The 20,152-nt window shown below is 45.9% G+C and overlaps 9 non-coding genes across 9 annotated transcripts; all 9 read left to right on the top strand.

Moving 5' to 3' along the window:
- The first annotated feature begins 300 nt into the window (after nt 1-300).
- Nucleotides 301-491, top strand: LOC130323119 (U2 spliceosomal RNA). The gene has a single exon (XR_008868491.1). It is a non-coding gene; the product is annotated as a U2 spliceosomal RNA (small nuclear RNA).
- A 2,088-nt stretch (nt 492-2,579) lies between these two features.
- Nucleotides 2,580-2,770, top strand: LOC130323118 (U2 spliceosomal RNA). Its single transcript, XR_008868490.1, has one exon. It is a non-coding gene; the product is annotated as a U2 spliceosomal RNA (small nuclear RNA).
- A 2,094-nt stretch (nt 2,771-4,864) lies between these two features.
- Nucleotides 4,865-5,055, top strand: LOC130323117 (U2 spliceosomal RNA). Its single transcript, XR_008868489.1, has one exon. It is a non-coding gene; the product is annotated as a U2 spliceosomal RNA (small nuclear RNA).
- A 2,096-nt stretch (nt 5,056-7,151) lies between these two features.
- LOC130323134 (U2 spliceosomal RNA) lies at nt 7,152-7,342 on the top strand. The gene has a single exon (XR_008868505.1). It is a non-coding gene; the product is annotated as a U2 spliceosomal RNA (small nuclear RNA).
- A 2,089-nt stretch (nt 7,343-9,431) lies between these two features.
- Nucleotides 9,432-9,622, top strand: LOC130323133 (U2 spliceosomal RNA). The gene has a single exon (XR_008868504.1). It is a non-coding gene; the product is annotated as a U2 spliceosomal RNA (small nuclear RNA).
- A 2,092-nt stretch (nt 9,623-11,714) lies between these two features.
- Nucleotides 11,715-11,905, top strand: LOC130323132 (U2 spliceosomal RNA). The gene has a single exon (XR_008868503.1). It is a non-coding gene; the product is annotated as a U2 spliceosomal RNA (small nuclear RNA).
- A 2,088-nt stretch (nt 11,906-13,993) lies between these two features.
- On the top strand, nt 13,994-14,184 carry LOC130323128 (U2 spliceosomal RNA). Its single transcript, XR_008868499.1, has one exon. It is a non-coding gene; the product is annotated as a U2 spliceosomal RNA (small nuclear RNA).
- A 2,092-nt stretch (nt 14,185-16,276) lies between these two features.
- On the top strand, nt 16,277-16,467 carry LOC130323116 (U2 spliceosomal RNA). Its single transcript, XR_008868488.1, has one exon. It is a non-coding gene; the product is annotated as a U2 spliceosomal RNA (small nuclear RNA).
- A 2,089-nt stretch (nt 16,468-18,556) lies between these two features.
- Nucleotides 18,557-18,748, top strand: LOC130323131 (U2 spliceosomal RNA). Its single transcript, XR_008868502.1, has one exon. It is a non-coding gene; the product is annotated as a U2 spliceosomal RNA (small nuclear RNA).
- Nucleotides 18,749-20,152: the final 1,404 nt, after the last annotated feature.

Genomic DNA, 20,152 nt, shown 5'->3' with positions numbered 1-20,152 from the left:
TGTGTGTGTGTTTCCTATGCAGATCCTAAGCCCAGTGTCACATGCAAGTAGGAGGAGTAAGAAGGGTTCCTGGCAAATCCGGGTTATGGATTGCATTTAAAAAGGCCCCGTGGGAGTGCAATGGGCCCCTGTCTTGCTGCTTAGCAATAATGGTATGGGTTTAGGTTCTGCTGTGTGTACTGGTGGTTGACTGCCCCCCAGCCCAGAGTGTGCATGGAAAATTGTCTGGCAGCCTCCCTGACAGCAAGCAGTGATAGTGCCCATGAAGGGGACCTTGTTGGGCCCGCCCCTTTCACGGTTATCGCTTCTCGGCCTTTTGGCTAAGATCAAGTGTAGTATCTGTTCTTATCAGTTTAATATCTGATACGTCCCCTATCTGGGGACCATATATTAAATGGATTTTTGAGAACGGGGGCCGATTTCGAAGCTTGCTTCCGTCGCCCTATGCATTGACCCGATATGGCAGTATCTTCGGGTACAGTGCACCACCCCCTTACAGGGTTAAAAAGAAAGATTCCTACTTTCATTGCTACCTGCTTGCTGGCTAGCCAGCTAGCCAGCCCTGTGGGCCTTGCTGCTGCTGCTGCAGCCAAAAAACAAAAGGTGGTGCTGCTGCTGCTTCTGCTGCTTCTGCTTCTGCTTGTGTCTGGCCGCTGTTGGAGCGTCCAGGCACAGGACTTCTGCTGCTGCTGACTAAATGGCCTCCTTAATTGGATCATTTGAGTAGCCAGCACACCTGTGCAGGTAGGGCATGACATGATAGGCAGCTGCCTTGATAGCGGGTGGGTGCTGAATGTTCCTAATTGACAAAATAAGATTAATGCTTATGAAGAAATATAAAATCTCATCCCTTCCCCAATATCGCGCCACACCCCTACCCCTTAATTCCCTGGTTGAACTTGATGGACATATGTCTTTTTTCGACCGTACTAACTATGTAACTATGTAACATAACATGGGGGGGGTCTCCTGGCTGTTCACACAGGTGTGTCATTGCTGTACATTGACCATGCATTGCTTCTGTGGTATTGCAAAGGCAAAGACAAATGCTTCCAGCCATCCATTGCACTAATGGATTGGTCATCAGCTGGCTGTCTATGTCCCGCATCAATATAGACCAAAGTACAGAGGGTTAGGCTATGCTATTGTGCACCTACCTGATGCATCAGAAGGTGCGAGGCCCTTGCTAAATTCTGTGCACAGACTTTGAGATCTATACTTTAGACTGTATCTAAACCTGCTCCAACATGGACTGACATTCTGGCCTACTTTCAGCCGATGCGACTTGTCTGTGGCTGAACAGTCGCTTTTTATGTATTCAGCACCTATGTATAATGTTGTAAAAATGCTCTAGAAGCTAAAGTCGCAGAAATGTCACACATATTTGGCCTGCAACTTTCTGTGCGACAAATTCAGACAGGAAAAATCAGTATAAATCCTTAGAAAATTATCCCCCAGTGTCTCCATCTGCTGGCGGTATTGAATAAGCATTGCTGCACTGATGGGGTATGCATTAGACGAAAAAAAAGAAGAAAAAGAAGAATAATACGCCCAGAAAAGAGGCGAAAAGGAGAAAAACGTAAAAAAACGTGAAAAAAAAGTAAGAGGAAGAGAAGGGAAAAAAAGGTGGAAATGGGTTTAAAAGTGATTTCGGCGGAGAAATATATATATATATATATATATATATATATATATATATATATATACGCGCACACACACACATATATATAAACGTATTCTCCGTTGAGATATTGCAGCCGCTGCTGTGTCCAGGCCCAGGAGCCTTAGCACTGTGCTGTGATGTCACTCAATACCACTGACATCACTAGGTGTAAACAACATCTCTCCTTTGCTGTGTATGTGACTATGGAGCTGTTTGGTGATGTCGTCTATTATGGCCTTCATAGAAGCAACAGGAGATTGTTGCATCCATCTAGAACCCTCAGAACTACAGTGCTATGATGTCACTCACTTCCACAGGCCTTGCAGAGTGTAAACAACAACAACCCAGCTTTGTTGTGTATGTAACCATAGGGATTTGTGATGTCACCTAGAACCTTCACAGCAGCGACAGCTTTATGAGGAGCATCAGCACTGCTCTGCCTGAGCAGAACCATCACCGCCATAGGTTGTCAAATAACCCGGATTTAACCCACACAGGTAAGTCCAATGGGGTGCAGGCATGTCCTCTATGCTTACAGCTTCCCGTGGGTGTTGGTTTGATACCGTTTGGGGACAGCCAAGGAGGCATCTGCAGGCAACAAAGGTAGGTGTGTGCTTGTGTGTGTGTTTCCTATGCAGATCCTAAGCCCAGTGTCACATGCAAGTAGGAGGAGTAAGAAGGGTTCCTGGCAAATCCGGGTTATGGATTGCATTTAAAAAGGCCCCGTGGGAGTGCAATGGGCCCCTGTCTTGCTGCTTAGCAATAATGGTATGGGTTTAGGTTCTGCTGTGTGTACTGGTGGTTGACTGCCCCCCAGCCCAGAGTGTGCATGGAAAATTGTCTGGCAGCCTCCCTGACAGCAAGCAGTGATAGTGCCCATGAAGGGGACCTTGTTGGGCCCGCCCCTTTCACGGTTATCGCTTCTCGGCCTTTTGGCTAAGATCAAGTGTAGTATCTGTTCTTATCAGTTTAATATCTGATACGTCCCCTATCTGGGGACCATATATTAAATGGATTTTTGAGAACGGGGGCCGATTTCGAAGCTTGCTTCCGTCGCCCTATGCATTGACCCGATATGGCAGTATCTTCGGGTACAGTGCACCACCCCCTTACAGGGTTAAAAAGAAAGATTCCTACTTTCATTGCTACCTGCTTGCTGGCTAGCCAGCTAGCCAGCCCTGTGGGCCTTGCTGCTGCTGCTGCAGCCAAAAAACAAAAGGTGGTGCTGCTGCTGCTTCTGCTGCTTCTGCTTCTGCTTGTGTCTGGCCGCTGTTGGAGCGTCCAGGCACAGGACTTCTGCTGCTGCTGACTAAATGGCCTCCTTAATTGGATCATTTGAGTAGCCAGCACACCTGTGCAGGTAGGGCATGACATGATAGGCAGCTGCCTTGATAGCGGGTGGGTGCTGAATGTTCCTAATTGACAAAATAAGATTAATGCTTATGAAGAAATATAAAATCTCATCCCTTCCCCAATATCGCGCCACACCCCTACCCCTTAATTCCCTGGTTGAACTTGATGGACATATGTCTTTTTTCGACCGTACTAACTATGTAACTATGTAACATAACATGGGGGGGGTCTCCTGGCTGTTCACACAGGTGTGTCATTGCTGTACATTGACCATGCATTGCTTCTGTGGTATTGCAAAGGCAAAGACAAATGCTTCCAGCCATCCATTGCACTAATGGATTGGTCATCAGCTGGCTGTCTCCCGCATCAATATAGACCAAAGTACAGAGGGTTAGGCTATGCTATTGTGCACCTACCTGATGCATCAGAAGGTGCGAGGCCCTTGCTAAATTCTGTGCACAGACTTTGAGATCTATACTTTAGACTGTATCTAAACCTGCTCCAACATGGACTGACATTCTGGCCTACTTTCAGCCGATGCGACTTGTCTGTCGCTGAACAGTCGCTTTTTATGTATTCAGCACCTATGTATAATGTTGTAAAAATGCTCTAGAAGCTAAAGTCGCAGAAATGTCACACATATTTGGCCTGCAACTTTCTGTGCGACAAATTCAGACAGGAAAAATCAGTATAAATCCTTAGAAAATTATCCCCCAGTGTCTCCATCTGCTGGCGGTATTGAATAAGCATTGCTGCACTGATGGGGTATGCATTAGACGAAAAAAAAGAAGAAAAAGAAGAATAATACGCCCAGAAAAGAGGCGAAAAGGAGAAAAACGTAAAAAAAACGTGAAAAAAAGTAAGAGGAAGAGAAGGGAAAAAAAGGTGGAAATGGGTTTAAAAGTGATTTCGGCGGAGAAAATATATATATATTATATATATATACTATATATATATATATATATATATATACGCGCACACACCACACATATATATAAACGTATTCTCCGTTGAGATATTGCAGCCGCTGCTGTGTCCAGGCCCAGGAGCCTTAGCACTGTGCTGTGATGTCACTCAATACCACTGACATCACTAGGTGTAAACAACATCTCTCCTTTGCTGTGTATGTGGACTATGGAGCTGTTTGGTGATGTCGTCTATTATGGCCTTCATAGAAGCAACAGGAGATTGTTGCATCCATCTAGAACCCTCAGAACTACAGTGCTATGATGTCACTCACTTCCACAGGCCTTGCAGAGTGTAAACAACAACAACCCAGCTTTGTTGTGTATGTAACCATAGGGATTTGTGATGTCACCTAGAACCTTCACAGCAGCGACAGCTTATGAGGAGCATCAGCACTGCTCTGCCTGAGCAGAACCATCACCGCCATAGGTTGTCAAATAACCCGGATTTAACCCACACAGGTAAGTCCAATGGGGTGCAGGCATGTCCTCTATGCTTACAGCTTCCCGTGGGTGTTGGTTTGATACCGTTTGGGGACAGCCAAGGAGGCATCTGCAGGCAACAAAGGTAGGTGTGTGCTTGTGTGTGTGTTTCCTATGCAGATCCTAAGCCCAGTGTCACATGCAAGTAGGAGGAGTAAGAAGGGTTCCTGGCAAATCGGGTTATGGATTGCATTTAAAAAGGCCCCGTGGGAGTGCAATGGGCCCCTGTCTTGCTGCTTAGCAATAATGGTATGGGTTTAGGTTCTGCTGTGTGTACTGGTGGTTGACTGCCCCCCAGCCCAGAGTGTGCATGGAAAATTGTCTGGCAGCCTCCCTGACAGCAAGCAGTGATAGTGCCTCCATGAAGGGGACCTTGTTGGGCCCGCCCCCTTTCACGGTTATCGCTTCTCGGCCTTTTGGCTAAGATCAAGTGTAGTATCTGTTCTTATCAGTTTAATATCTGATACGTCCCCTATCTGGGGACCATATATTAAATGGATTTTTGAGAACGGGGGCCGATTTCGAAGCTTGCTTCCGTCGCCCTATGCATTGACCCGATATGGCAGTATCTTCGGGTACAGTGCACCACCCCCTTACAGGGTTAAAAGAAAGATTCCTACTTTCATTGCTACCCTGCTTGCTGGCTAGCCAGCTAGCCAGCCCTGTGGGCCTTGCTGCTGCTGCAGCCAAAAAACAAAAGGTGGTGCTGCTGCTGCTTCTGCTGCTTCTGCTTCTGCTTGTGTCTGGCCCCTGTTGGAGCGTCCAGGCACAGGACTTCTGCTGCTGCTGACTAAATGGCCTCCTTAATTGGATCATTTGAGTAGCCAGCACACCTGTGCAGGTAGGGCATGACATGATAGGCAGCTGCCTTGATAGCGGGTGGGTGCTGAATGTTCCTAATTGACAAAATAAGATTAATGCTTATGAAGAAATATAAAATCTCATCCCTTCCCAATATCGCGCCACACCCCTACCCCTTAATTCCCTGGTGAACGTGATGGACATATGTCTTTTTTCGACCGTACTAACTATGTAACTATGTAACATAACATGGGGGGGGGGGGTCTCCTGGCTGTTCACACAGGTGTGTCATTGCTGTACATTGACCATGCATTGCTTCTGTGGTATTGCAAAGGCAAAGACAATGCTTCCAGCCATCCATTGCACTAATGGATTGGTCATCAGCTGGCTGTCTATGTCCCGCATCAATATAGACCAAAGTACAGAGGGTTAGGCTATGCTATTGTGCACCTACCTGATGCATCAGAAGGTGCGAGGCCCTTGCTAAATTCTGTGCACAGACTTTGAGATCTATACTTTAGACTGTATCTAAACCTGCTCAACATGGACTGACATTCTGGCCTACTTTCAGCCGATGCGACTTGTCTGTCGCTGAACAGTCGCTTTTTATGTATTCAGCACCTATGTATAATGTTGTAAAAATGCTCTAGAAGCTAAAGTCGCAGAAATGTCACACATATTTGGCCTGCAACTTTCTGTGCGACAAATTGACAAATTCAGACAGGAAAAATCAGTATAAATCCTTAGAAAATTATCCCCCAGTGTCTCCATCTGCTGGCGGTATTGAATAAGCATTGCTGCACTGATGGGGTATGCATTAGACGAAAAAAAAGAAGAAAAAGAAGAATAATACGCCCAGAAAAGAGGCGAAAAGGAGAAAAACGTAAAAAAACGTGAAAAAAAAGTAAGAGGAAGAGAAGGGAAAAAAAGGTGGAAATGGGTTTAAAAGTGATTTCGGCGGAGAAATATATATATATATATATATATATATATATATATATATATATATATACGCGCACACACACACATATATATAAACGTATTCTCCGTTGAGATATTGCAGCCGCTGCTGTGTCCAGGCCCAGGAGCCTTAGCACTGTGCTGTGATGTCACTCAATACCACTGACATCACTAGGTGTAAACAACATCTCTCCTTTGCTGTGTATGTGACTATGGAGCTGTTTGGTGATGTCGTCTATTATGGCCTTCATAGAAGCAACAGGAGATTGTTGCATCCATCTAGAACCCTCAGAACTACAGTGCTATGATGTCACTCACTTCCACAGGCCTTGCAGAGTGTAAACAACAACAACCCAGCTTTGTTGTGTATGTAACCATAGGGATTTGTGATGTCACCTAGAACCTTCACAGCAGCGACAGCTTTATGAGGAGCATCAGCACTGCTCTGCCTGAGCAGAACCATCACCGCCATAGGTTGTCAAATAACCCGGATTTAACCCACACAGGTAAGTCCAATGGGGTGCAGGCATGTCCTCTATGCTTACAGCTTCCCGTGGGTGTTGGTTTGATACCGTTTGGGGACAGCCAAGGAGGCATCTGCAGGCAACAAAGGTAGGTGTGTGCTTGTGTGTGTGTTTCCTATGCAGATCCTAAGCCCAGTGTCACATGCAAGTAGGAGGAGTAAGAAGGGTTCCTGGCAAATCCGGGTTATGGATTGCATTTAAAAAGGCCCCGTGGGAGTGCAATGGGCCCCTGTCTTGCTGCTTAGCAATAATGGTATGGGTTTAGGTTCTGCTGTGTGTACTGGTGGTTGACTGCCCCCCAGCCCAGAGTGTGCATGGAAAATTGTCTGGCAGCCTCCCTGACAGCAAGCAGTGATAGTGCCCATGAAGGGGACCTTGTTGGGCCCAGCCCCTTTCACGGTTATCGCTTCTCGGCCTTTTGGCTAAGATCAAGTGTAGTATCTGTTCTTATCAGTTTAATATCTGATACGTCCCCTATCTGGGGACCATATATTAAATGGATTTTTGAGAACGGGGGCCGATTTCGAAGCTTGCTTCCGTCGCCCTATGCATTGACCCGATATGGCAGTATCTTCGGGTACAGTGCACCACCCCCTTACAGGGTTAAAAAGAAAGATTCCTACTTTCATTGCTACCTGCTTGCTGGCTAGCCAGCTAGCCAGCCCTGTGGGCCTTGCTGCTGCTGCAGCCAAAAAACAAAAGGTGGTGCTGCTGCTGCTTCTGCTGCTTCTGCTTCTGCTTGTGTCTGGCCCCTGTTGGAGCGTCCAGGCACAGGACTTCTGCTGCTGCTGACTAAATGGCCTCCTTAATTGGATCATTTGAGTAGCCAGCACACCTGTGCAGGTAGGGCATGACATGATAGGCAGCTGCCTTGATAGCGGGTGGGTGCTGAATGTTCCTAATTGACAAAATAAGATTAATGCTTATGAAGAAATATAAAATCTCATCCCTTCCCCAATATCGCGCCACACCCCTACCCCTTAATTCCCTGGTTGAACGTGATGGACATATGTCTTTTTTCGACCGTACTAACTATGTAACTATGTAACATAACATGGGGGGGGGGGGTCTCCTGGCTGTTCACACAGGTGTGTCATTGCTGTACATTGACCATGCATTGCTTCTGTGGTATTGCAAAGGCAAAGACAAATGCTTCCAGCCATCCATTGCACTAATGGATTGGTCATCAGCTGGCTGTCTATGTCCCGCATCAATATAGACCAAAGTACAGAGGGTTAGGCTATGCTATTGTGCACCTACCTGATGCATCAGAAGGTGCGAGGCCCTTGCTAAATTCTGTGCACAGACTTTGAGATCTATACTTTAGACTGTATCTAAACCTGCTCCAACATGGACTGACATTCTGGCCTACTTTCAGCCGATGCGACTTGTCTGTCGCTGAACAGTCGCTTTTTATGTATTCAGCACCTATGTATAATGTTGTAAAAATGCTCTAGAAGCTAAAGTCGCAGAAATGTCACACATATTTGGCCTGCAACTTTCTGTGCGACAAATTCAGACAGGAAAAATCAGTATAAATCCTTAGAAAATTATCCCCCAGTGTCTCCATCTGCTGGCGGTATTGAATAAGCATTGCTGCACTGATGGGGTATGCATTAGACGAAAAAAAAGAAGAAAAAGAAGAATAATACGCCCAGAAAAGAGGCGAAAAGGAGAAAAACGTAAAAAAACGTGAAAAAAAAGTAAGAGGAAGAGAAGGGAAAAAAAGGTGGAAATGGGTTTAAAAGTGATTTCGGCGGAGAAATATATATATATATATATATATATATATATATATATATATATATACGCGCACACACACACATATATATAAACGTATTCTCCGTTGAGATATTGCAGCCGCTGCTGTGTCCAGGCCCAGGAGCCTTAGCACTGTGCTGTGATGTCACTCAATACCACTGACATCACTAGGTGTAAACAACATCTCTCCTTTGCTGTGTATGTGACTATGGAGCTGTTTGGTGATGTCGTCTATTATGGCCTTCATAGAAGCAACAGGAGATTGTTGCATCCATCTAGAACCCTCAGAACTACAGTGCTATGATGTCACTCACTTCCACAGGCCTTGCAGAGTGTAAACAACAACAACCCAGCTTTGTTGTGTATGTAACCATAGGGATTTGTGATGTCACCTAGAACCTTCACAGCAGCGACAGCTTTATGAGGAGCATCAGCACTGCTCTGCCTGAGCAGAACCATCACCGCCATAGGTTGTCAAATAACCCGGATTTAACCCACACAGGTAAGTCCAATGGGGTGCAGGCATGTCCTCTATGCTTACAGCTTCCCGTGGGTGTTGGTTTGATACCGTTTGGGGACAGCCAAGGAGGCATCTGCAGGCAACAAAGGTAGGTGTGTGCTTGTGTGTGTGTTTCCTATGCAGATCCTAAGCCCAGTGTCACATGCAAGTAGGAGGAGTAAGAAGGGTTCCTGGCAAATCCGGGTTATGGATTGCATTTAAAAAGGCCCCGTGGGAGTGCAATGGGCCCCTGTCTTGCTGCTTAGCAATAATGGTATGGGTTTAGGTTCTGCTGTGTGTACTGGTGGTTGACTGCCCCCCAGCCCAGAGTGTGCATGGAAAATTGTCTGGCAGCCTCCCTGACAGCAAGCAGTGATAGTGCCCATGAAGGGGACCTTGTTGGGCCCGCCCCTTTCACGGTTATCGCTTCTCGGCCTTTTGGCTAAGATCAAGTGTAGTATCTGTTCTTATCAGTTTAATATCTGATACGTCCCCTATCTGGGGACCATATATTAAATGGATTTTTGAGAACGGGGGCCGATTTCGAAGCTTGCTTCCGTCGCCCTATGCATTGACCCGATATGGCAGTATCTTCGGGTACAGTGCACCACCCCCTTACAGGGTTAAAAAGAAAGATTCCTACTTTCATTGCTACCTGCTTGCTGGCTAGCCAGCTAGCCAGCCCTGTGGGCCTTGCTGCTGCTGCAGCCAAAAAACAAAAGGTGGTGCTGCTGCTGCTTCTGCTGCTTCTGCTTCTGCTTGTGTCTGGCCCCTGTTGGAGCGTCCAGGCACAGGACTTCTGCTGCTGCTGACTAAATGGCCTCCTTAATTGGATCATTTGAGTAGCCAGCACACCTGTGCAGGTAGGGCATGACATGATAGGCAGCTGCCTTGATAGCGGGTGGGTGCTGAATGTTCCTAATTGACAAAATAAGATTAATGCTTATGAAGAAATATAAAATCTCATCCCTTCCCCAATATCGCGCCACACCCCTACCCCTTAATTCCCTGGTTGAACGTGATGGACATATGTCTTTTTTCGACCGTACTAACTATGTAACTATGTAACATAACATGGGGGGGGGGGGTCTCCTGGCTGTTCACACAGGTGTGTCATTGCTGTACATTGACCATGCATTGCTTCTGTGGTATTGCAAAGGCAAAGACAAATGCTTCCAGCCATCCATTGCACTAATGGATTGGTCATCAGCTGGCTGTCTATGTCCCGCATCAATATAGACCAAAGTACAGAGGGTTAGGCTATGCTATTGTGCACCTACCTGATGCATCAGAAGGTGCGAGGCCCTTGCTAAATTCTGTGCACAGACTTTGAGATCTATACTTTAGACTGTATCTAAACCTGCTCCAACATGGACTGACATTCTGGCCTACTTTCAGCCGATGCGACTTGTCTGTCGCTGAACAGTCGCTTTTTATGTATTCAGCACCTATGTATAATGTTGTAAAAATGCTCTAGAAGCTAAAGTCGCAGAAATGTCACACATATTTGGCCTGCAACTTTCTGTGCGACAAATTCAGACAGGAAAAATCAGTATAAATCCTTAGAAAATTATCCCCCAGTGTCTCCATCTGCTGGCGGTATTGAATAAGCATTGCTGCACTGATGGGGTATGCATTAGACGAAAAAAAAGAAGAAAAAGAAGAATAATACGCCCAGAAAAGAGGCGAAAAGGAGAAAAACGTAAAAAAACGTGAAAAAAAAGTAAGAGGAAGAGAAGGGAAAAAAAGGTGGAAATGGGTTTAAAAGTGATTTCGGCGGAGAATATATATATATATATATATATATATATATATATATATATATATATACGCGCACACACACACATATATATAAACGTATTCTCCGTTGAGATATTGCAGCCGCTGCTGTGTCCAGGCCCAGGAGCCTTAGCACTGTGCTGTGATGTCACTCAATACCACTGACATCACTAGGTGTAAACAACATCTCTCCTTTGCTGTGTATGTGACTATGGAGCTGTTTGTGGTGATGTCGTCTATTATGGCCTTCATAGAAGCAACAGGAGATTGTTGCATCCATCTAGAACCCTCAGAACTACAGTGCTATGATGTCACTCACTTCCACAGGCCTTGCAGAGTGTAAACAACAACAACCCAGCTTTGTTGTGTATGTAACCATAGGGATTTGTGATGTCACCTAGAACCTTCACAGCAGCGACAGCTTTATGAGGAGCATCAGCACTGCTCTGCCTGAGCAGAACCATCACCGCCATAGGTTGTCAAATAACCCGGATTTAACCCACACAGGTAAGTCCAATGGGGTGCAGGCATGTCCTCTATGCTTACAGCTTCCCGTGGGTGTTGGTTTGATACCGTTTGGGGACAGCCAAGGAGGCATCTGCAGGCAACAAAGGTAGGTGTGTGCTTGTGTGTGTGTTTCCTATGCAGATCCTAAGCCCAGTGTCACATGCAAGTAGGAGGAGTAAGAAGGGTTCCTGGCAAATCCGGGTTATGGATTGCATTTAAAAAGGCCCCGTGGGAGTGCAATGGGCCCCTGTCTTGCTGCTTAGCAATAATGGTATGGGTTTAGGTTCTGCTGTGTGTACTGGTGGTTGACTGCCCCCCAGCCCAGAGTGTGCATGGAAAATTGTCTGGCAGCCTCCCTGACAGCAAGCAGTGATAGTGCCCATGAAGGGGACCTTGTTGGGCCCGCCCCTTTCACGGTTATCGCTTCTCGGCCTTTTGGCTAAGATCAAGTGTAGTATCTGTTCTTATCAGTTTAATATCTGATACGTCCCCTATCTGGGGACCATATATTAAATGGATTTTTGAGAACGGGGGCCGATTTCGAAGCTTGCTTCCGTCGCCCTATGCATTGACCCGATATGGCAGTATCTTCGGGTACAGTGCACCACCCCCTTACAGGGTTAAAAAGAAAGATTCCTACTTTCATTGCTACCTGCTTGCTGGCTAGCCAGCTAGCCAGCCCTGTGGGCCTTGCTGCTGCTGCAGCCAAAAAACAAAAGGTGGTGCTGCTGCTGCTTCTGCTGCTTCTGCTTCTGCTTGTGTCTGGCCCCTGTTGGAGCGTCCAGGCACAGGACTTCTGCTGCTGCTGACTAAATGGCCTCCTTAATTGGATCATTTGAGTAGCCAGCACACCTGTGCAGGTAGGGCATGACATGATAGGCAGCTGCCTTGATAGCGGGTGGGTGCTGAATGTTCCTAATTGACAAAATAAGATTAATGCTTATGAAGAAATATAAAATCTCATCCCTTCCCCAATATCGCGCCACACCCCTACCCCTTAATTCCCTGGTTGAACGTGATGGACATATGTCTTTTTTCGACCGTACTAACTATGTAACTATGTAACATAACATGGGGGGGGGGGGTCTCCTGGCTGTTCACACAGGTGTGTCATTGCTGTACATTGACCATGCATTGCTTCTGTGGTATTGCAAAGGCAAAGACAAATGCTTCCAGCCATCCATTGCACTAATGGATTGGTCATCAGCTGGCTGTCTATGTCCCGCATCAATATAGACCAAAGTACAGAGGGTTAGGCTATGCTATTGTGCACCTACCTGATGCATCAGAAGGTGCGAGGCCCTTGCTAAATTCTGTGCACAGACTTTGAGATCTATACTTTAGACTGTATCTAAACCTGCTCCAACATGGACTGACATTCTGGCCTACTTTCAGCCGATGCGACTTGTCTGTCGCTGAACAGTCGCTTTTTATGTATTCAGCACCTATGTATAATGTTGTAAAAATGCTCTAGAAGCTAAAGTCGCAGAAATGTCACACATATTTGGCCTGCAACTTTCTGTGCGACAAATTCAGACAGGAAAAATCAGTATAAATCCTTAGAAAATTATCCCCCAGTGTCTCCATCTGCTGGCGGTATTGAATAAGCATTGCTGCACTGATGGGGTATGCATTAGACGAAAAAAAAGAAGAAAAAGAAGAATAATACGCCCAGAAAAGAGGCGAAAAGGAGAAAAACGTAAAAAAACGTGAAAAAAAAGTAAGAGGAAGAGAAGGGAAAAAAAGGTGGAAATGGGTTTAAAAGTGATTTCGGCGGAGAATATATATATATATATATATATATATATATATATATATATATATACGCGCACACACACACATATATATAAACGTATTCTCCGTTGAGATATTGCAGCCGCTGCTGTGTCCAGGCCCAGGAGCCTTAGCACTGTGCTGTGATGTCACTCAATACCACTGACATCACTAGGTGTAAACAACATCTCTCCTTTGCTGTGTATGTGACTATGGAGCTGTTTGGTGATGTCGTCTATTATGGCCTTCATAGAAGCAACAGGAGATTGTTGCATCCATCTAGAACCCTCAGAACTACAGTGCTATGATGTCACTCACTTCCACAGGCCTTGCAGAGTGTAAACAACAACAACCCAGCTTTGTTGTGTATGTAACCATAGGGATTTGTGATGTCACCTAGAACCTTCACAGCAGCGACAGCTTTATGAGGAGCATCAGCACTGCTCTGCCTGAGCAGAACCATCACCGCCATAGGTTGTCAAATAACCCGGATTTAACCCACACAGGTAAGTCCAATGGGGTGCAGGCATGTCCTCTATGCTTACAGCTTCCCGTGGGTGTTGGTTTGATACCGTTTGGGGACAGCCAAGGAGGCATCTGCAGGCAACAAAGGTAGGTGTGTGCTTGTGTGTGTGTTTCCTATGCAGATCCTAAGCCCAGTGTCACATGCAAGTAGGAGGAGTAAGAAGGGTTCCTGGCAAATCCGGGTTATGGATTGCATTTAAAAAGGCCCCGTGGGAGTGCAATGGGCCCCTGTCTTGCTGCTTAGCAATAATGGTATGGGTTTAGGTTCTGCTGTGTGTACTGGTGGTTGACTGCCCCCCAGCCCAGAGTGTGCATGGAAAATTGTCTGGCAGCCTCCCTGACAGCAAGCAGTGATAGTGCCCATGAAGGGGACCTTGTTGGGCCCGCCCCTTTCACGGTTATCGCTTCTCGGCCTTTTGGCTAAGATCAAGTGTAGTATCTGTTCTTATCAGTTTAATATCTGATACGTCCCCTATCTGGGGACCATATATTAAATGGATTTTTGAGAACGGGGGCCGATTTCGAAGCTTGCTTCCGTCGCCCTATGCATTGACCCGATATGGCAGTATCTTCGGGTACAGTGCACCACCCCCTTACAGGGTTAAAAAGAAAGATTCCTACTTTCATTGCTACCTGCTTGCTGGCTAGCCAGCTAGCCAGCCCTGTGGGCCTTGCTGCTGCTGCAGCCAAAAAACAAAAGGTGGTGCTGCTGCTGCTTCTGCTGCTTCTGCTTCTGCTTGTGTCTGGCCCCTGTTGGAGCGTCCAGGCACAGGACTTCTGCTGCTGCTGACTAAATGGCCTCCTTAATTGGATCATTTGAGTAGCCAGCACACCTGTGCAGGTAGGGCATGACATGATAGGCAGCTGCCTTGATAGCGGGTGGGTGCTGAATGTTCCTAATTGACAAAATAAGATTAATGCTTATGAAGAAATATAAAATCTCATCCCTTCCCCAATATCGCGCCACACCCCTACCCCTTAATTCCCTGGTTGAACGTGATGGACATATGTCTTTTTTCGACCGTACTAACTATGTAACTATGTAACATAACATGGGGGGGGGGGGGTCTCCTGGCTGTTCACACAGGTGTGTCATTGCTGTACATTGACCATGCATTGCTTCTGTGGTATTGCAAAGGCAAAGACAAATGCTTCCAGCCATCCATTGCACTAATGGATTGGTCATCAGCTGGCTGTCTATGTCCCGCATCAATATAGACCAAAGTACAGAGGGTTAGGCTATGCTATTGTGCACCTACCTGATGCATCAGAAGGTGCGAGGCCCTTGCTAAATTCTGTGCACAGACTTTGAGATCTATACTTTAGACTGTATCTAAACCTGCTCCAACATGGACTGACATTCTGGCCTACTTTCAGCCGATGCGACTTGTCTGTCGCTGAACAGTCGCTTTTTATGTATTCAGCACCTATGTATAATGTTGTAAAAATGCTCTAGAAGCTAAAGTCGCAGAAATGTCACACATATTTGGCCTGCAACTTTCTGTGCGACAAATTCAGACAGGAAAAATCAGTATAAATCCTTAGAAAATTATCCCCCAGTGTCTCCATCTGCTGGCGGTATTGAATAAGCATTGCTGCACTGATGGGGTATGCATTAGACGAAAAAAAAGAAGAAAAAGAAGAATAATACGCCCAGAAAAGAGGCGAAAAGGAGAAAAACGTAAAAAAACGTGAAAAAAAAGTAAGAGGAAGAGAAGGGAAAAAAAGGTGGAAATGGGTTTAAAAGTGATTTCGGCGGAGAAATATATATATATATATATATATATATATATATATATATATATATATACGCGCACACACACACATATATATAAACGTATTCTCCGTTGAGATATTGCAGCCGCTGCTGTGTCCAGGCCCAGGAGCCTTAGCACTGTGCTGTGATGTCACTCAATACCACTGACATCACTAGGTGTAAACAACATCTCTCCTTTGCTGTGTATGTGACTATGGAGCTGTTTGGTGATGTCGTCTATTATGGCCTTCATAGAAGCAACAGGAGATTGTTGCATCCATCTAGAACCCTCAGAACTACAGTGCTATGATGTCACTCACTTCCACAGGCCTTGCAGAGTGTAAACAACAACAACCCAGCTTTGTTGTGTATGTAACCATAGGGATTTGTGATGTCACCTAGAACCTTCACAGCAGCGACAGCTTTATGAGGAGCATCAGCACTGCTCTGCCTGAGCAGAACCATCACCGCCATAGGTTGTCAAATAACCCGGATTTAACCCACACAGGTAAGTCCAATGGGGTGCAGGCATGTCCTCTATGCTTACAGCTTCCCGTGGGTGTTGGTTTGATACCGTTTGGGGACAGCCAAGGAGGCATCTGCAGGCAACAAAGGTAGGTGTGTGCTTGTGTGTGTGTTTCCTATGCAGATCCTAAGCCCAGTGTCACATGCAAGTAGGAGGAGTAAGAAGGGTTCCTGGCAAATCCGGGTTATGGATTGCATTTAAAAAGGCCCCGTGGGAGTGCAATGGGCCCCTGTCTTGCTGCTTAGCAATAATGGTATGGGTTTAGGTTCTGCTGTGTGTACTGGTGGTTGACTGCCCCCCAGCCCAGAGTGTGCATGGAAAATTGTCTGGCAGCCTCCCTGACAGCAAGCAGTGATAGTGCCCATGAAGGGGACCTTGTTGGGCCCGCCCCTTTCACGGTTATCGCTTCTCGGCCTTTTGGCTAAGATCAAGTGTAGTATCTGTTCTTATCAGTTTAATATCTGATACGTCCCCTATCTGGGGACCATATATTAAATGGATTTTTGAGAACGGGGGCCGATTTCGAAGCTTGCTTCCGTCGCCCTATGCATTGACCCGATATGGCAGTATCTTCGGGTACAGTGCACCACCCCCTTACAGGGTTAAAAAGAAAGATTCCTACTTTCATTGCTACCTGCTTGCTGGCTAGCCAGCTAGCCAGCCCTGTGGGCCTTGCTGCTGCTGCAGCCAAAAAACAAAAGGTGGTGCTGCTGCTGCTTCTGCTGCTTCTGCTTCTGCTTGTGTCTGGCCCCTGTTGGAGCGTCCAGGCACAGGACTTCTGCTGCTGCTGACTAAATGGCCTCCTTAATTGGATCATTTGAGTAGCCAGCACACCTGTGCAGGTAGGGCATGACATGATAGGCAGCTGCCTTGATAGCGGGTGGGTGCTGAATGTTCCTAATTGACAAAATAAGATTAATGCTTATGAAGAAATATAAAATCTCATCCCTTCCCCAATATCGCGCCACACCCCTACCCCTTAATTCCCTGGTTGAACGTGATGGACATATGTCTTTTTTCGACCGTACTAACTATGTAACTATGTAACATAACATGGGGGGGGGGGGTCTCCTGGCTGTTCACACAGGTGTGTCATTGCTGTACATTGACCATGCATTGCTTCTGTGGTATTGCAAAGGCAAAGACAAATGCTTCCAGCCATCCATTGCACTAATGGATTGGTCATCAGCTGGCTGTCTATGTCCCGCATCAATATAGACCAAAGTACAGAGGGTTAGGCTATGCTATTGTGCACCTACCTGATGCATCAGAAGGTGCGAGGCCCTTGCTAAATTCTGTGCACAGACTTTGAGATCTATACTTTAGACTGTATCTAAACCTGCTCCAACATGGACTGACATTCTGGCCTACTTTCAGCCGATGCGACTTGTCTGTCGCTGAACAGTCGCTTTTTATGTATTCAGCACCTATGTATAATGTTGTAAAAATGCTCTAGAAGCTAAAGTCGCAGAAATGTCACACATATTTGGCCTGCAACTTTCTGTGCGACAAATTCAGACAGGAAAAATCAGTATAAATCCTTAGAAAATTATCCCCCAGTGTCTCCATCTGCTGGCGGTATTGAATAAGCATTGCTGCACTGATGGGGTATGCATTAGACAAAAAAAAAGAAGAAAAAGAAGAATAATACGCCCAGAAAAGAGGCGAAAAGGAGAAAAACGTAAAAAAACGTGAAAAAAAAGTAAGAGGAAGAGAAGGGAAAAAAAGGTGGAAATGGGTTTAAAAGTGATTTCGGCGGAGAAATATATATATATATATATATATATATATATATATATATATATACGCGCACACACACACATATATTATAAACGTATTCTCCGTTGAGATATTGCAGCCGCTGCTGTGTCCAGGCCCAGGAGCCTTAGCACTGTGCTGTGATGTCACTCAATACCACTGACATCACTAGGTGTAAACAACATCTCTCCTTTGCTGTGTATGTGACTATGGAGCTGTTTGGTGATGTCGTCTATTATGGCCTTCATAGAAGCAACAGGAGATTGTTGCATCCATCTAGAACCCTCAGAACTACAGTGCTATGATGTCACTCACTTCCACAGGCCTTGCAGAGTGTAAACAACAACAACCCAGCTTTGTTGTGTATGTAACCATAGGGATTTGTGATGTCACCTAGAACCTTCACAGCAGCGACAGCTTTATGAGGAGCATCAGCACTGCTCTGCCTGAGCAGAACCATCACCGCCATAGGTTGTCAAATAACCCGGATTTAACCCACACAGGTAAGTCCAATGGGGTGCAGGCATGTCCTCTATGCTTACAGCTTCCCGTGGGTGTTGGTTTGATACCGTTTGGGGACAGCCAAGGAGGCATCTGCAGGCAACAAAGGTAGGTGTGTGCTTGTGTGTGTGTTTCCTATGCAGATCCTAAGCCCAGTGTCACATGCAAGTAGGAGGAGTAAGAAGGGTTCCTGGCAAATCCGGGTTATGGATTGCATTTAAAAAGGGCCCCGTGGGAGTGCAATGGGCCCCTGTCTTGCTGCTTAGCAATAATGGTATGGGTTTAGGTTCTGCTGTGTGTACTGGTGGTTGACTGCCCCCCAGCCCAGAGTGTGCATGGAAAATTGTCTGGCAGCCTCCCTGACAGCAAGCAGTGATAGTGCCCATGAAGGGGACCTTGTTGGGCCCGCCCCTTTCACGGTTATCGCTTCTCGGCCTTTTGGCTAAGATCAAGTGTAGTATCTGTTCTTATCAGTTTAATATCTGATACGTCCCCTATCTGGGGACCATATATTAAATGGATTTTTGAGAACGGGGGCCGATTTCGAAGCTTGCTTCCGTCGCCCTATGCATTGACCCGATATGGCAAGTATCTTCGGGTACAGTGCACCACCCCCTTACAGGGTTAAAAAAGAAAGATTCCTACTTTCATTGCTACCTGCTTGCTGGCTAGCCAGCTAGCCAGCCCTGTGGGCCTTGCTGCTGCTGCAGCCAAAAAACAAAAGGTGGTGCTGCTGCTGCTTCTGCTGCTTCTGCTTCTGCTTGTGTCTGGCCCCTGTTGGAGCGTCCAGGCACAGGACTTCTGCTGCTGCTGACTAAATGGCCTCCTTAATTGGATCATTTGAGTAGCCAGCACACCTGTGCAGGTAGGGGCATGACATGATAGGCAGCTGCCTTGATAGCGGTGTGGTGCTGAATGTTCCTAATTGACAAAATAAGATTAATGCTTATGAAGAAATATAAAATCTCATCCCTTCCCCAATATCGCGCCACACCCCTACCCCTTAATTCCCTGGTTGAACGTGATGGACATATGTCTTTTTTCGACCGTACTAACTATGTAACTATGTAACATAACATGGGGGGGGGGGGGTCTCCTGGCTGTTCACACAGGTGTGTCATTGCTGTACATTGACCATGCATTGCTTCTGTGGTATTGCAAAGGCAAAGACAAATGCTTCCAGCCATCCATTGCACTAATGGATTGGTCATCAGCTGGCTGTCTATGTCCCGCATCAATATAGACCAAAGTACAGAGGGTTAGGCTATGCTATTGTGCACCTACCTGATGCATCAGAAGGTGCGAGGCCCTTGCTAAATTCTGTGCACAGACTTTGAGATCTATACTTTAGACTGTATCTAAACCTGCTCCAACATGGACTGACATTCTGGCCTACTTTCAGCCGATGCGACTTGTCTGTCGCTGAACAGTCGCTTTTTATGTATTCAGCACCTATGTATAATGTTGTAAAAATGCTCTAGAAGCTAAAGTCGCAGAAATGTCACACATATTTGGCCTGCAACTTTCTGTGCGACAAATTCAGACAGGAAAAATCAGTATAAATCCTTAGAAAATTATCCCCCAGTGTCTCCATCTGCTGGCGGTATTGAATAAGCATTGCTGCACTGATGGGGTATGCATTAGACAAAAAAAAAGAAGAAAAAGAAGAATAATACGCCCAGAAAAGAGGCGAAAAGGAGAAAAACGTAAAAAAACGTGAAAAAAAAGTAAGAGGAAGAGAAGGGAAAAAAAGGTGGAAATGGGTTTAAAAGTGATTTCGGCGGAGAAATATATATATATATATATATATATATATATATATATATATATACGCGCACACACACACATATATATAAACGTATTCTCCGTTGAGATATTGCAGCCGCTGCTGTGTCCAGGCCCAGGAGCCTTAGCACTGTGCTGTGATGTCACTCAATACCACTGACATCACTAGGTGTAAACAACATCTCTCCTTTGCTGTGTATGTGACTATGGAGCTGTTTGGTGATGTCGTCTAT

Source organism: Hyla sarda, unplaced genomic scaffold, assembly GCF_029499605.1.
Source record: "Hyla sarda isolate aHylSar1 unplaced genomic scaffold, aHylSar1.hap1 scaffold_2428, whole genome shotgun sequence".
NCBI classification, from domain to species: Eukaryota; Metazoa; Chordata; class Amphibia; order Anura; family Hylidae; genus Hyla; species Hyla sarda.
This window is presented reverse-complemented; position numbering and strand designations above follow the sequence as displayed.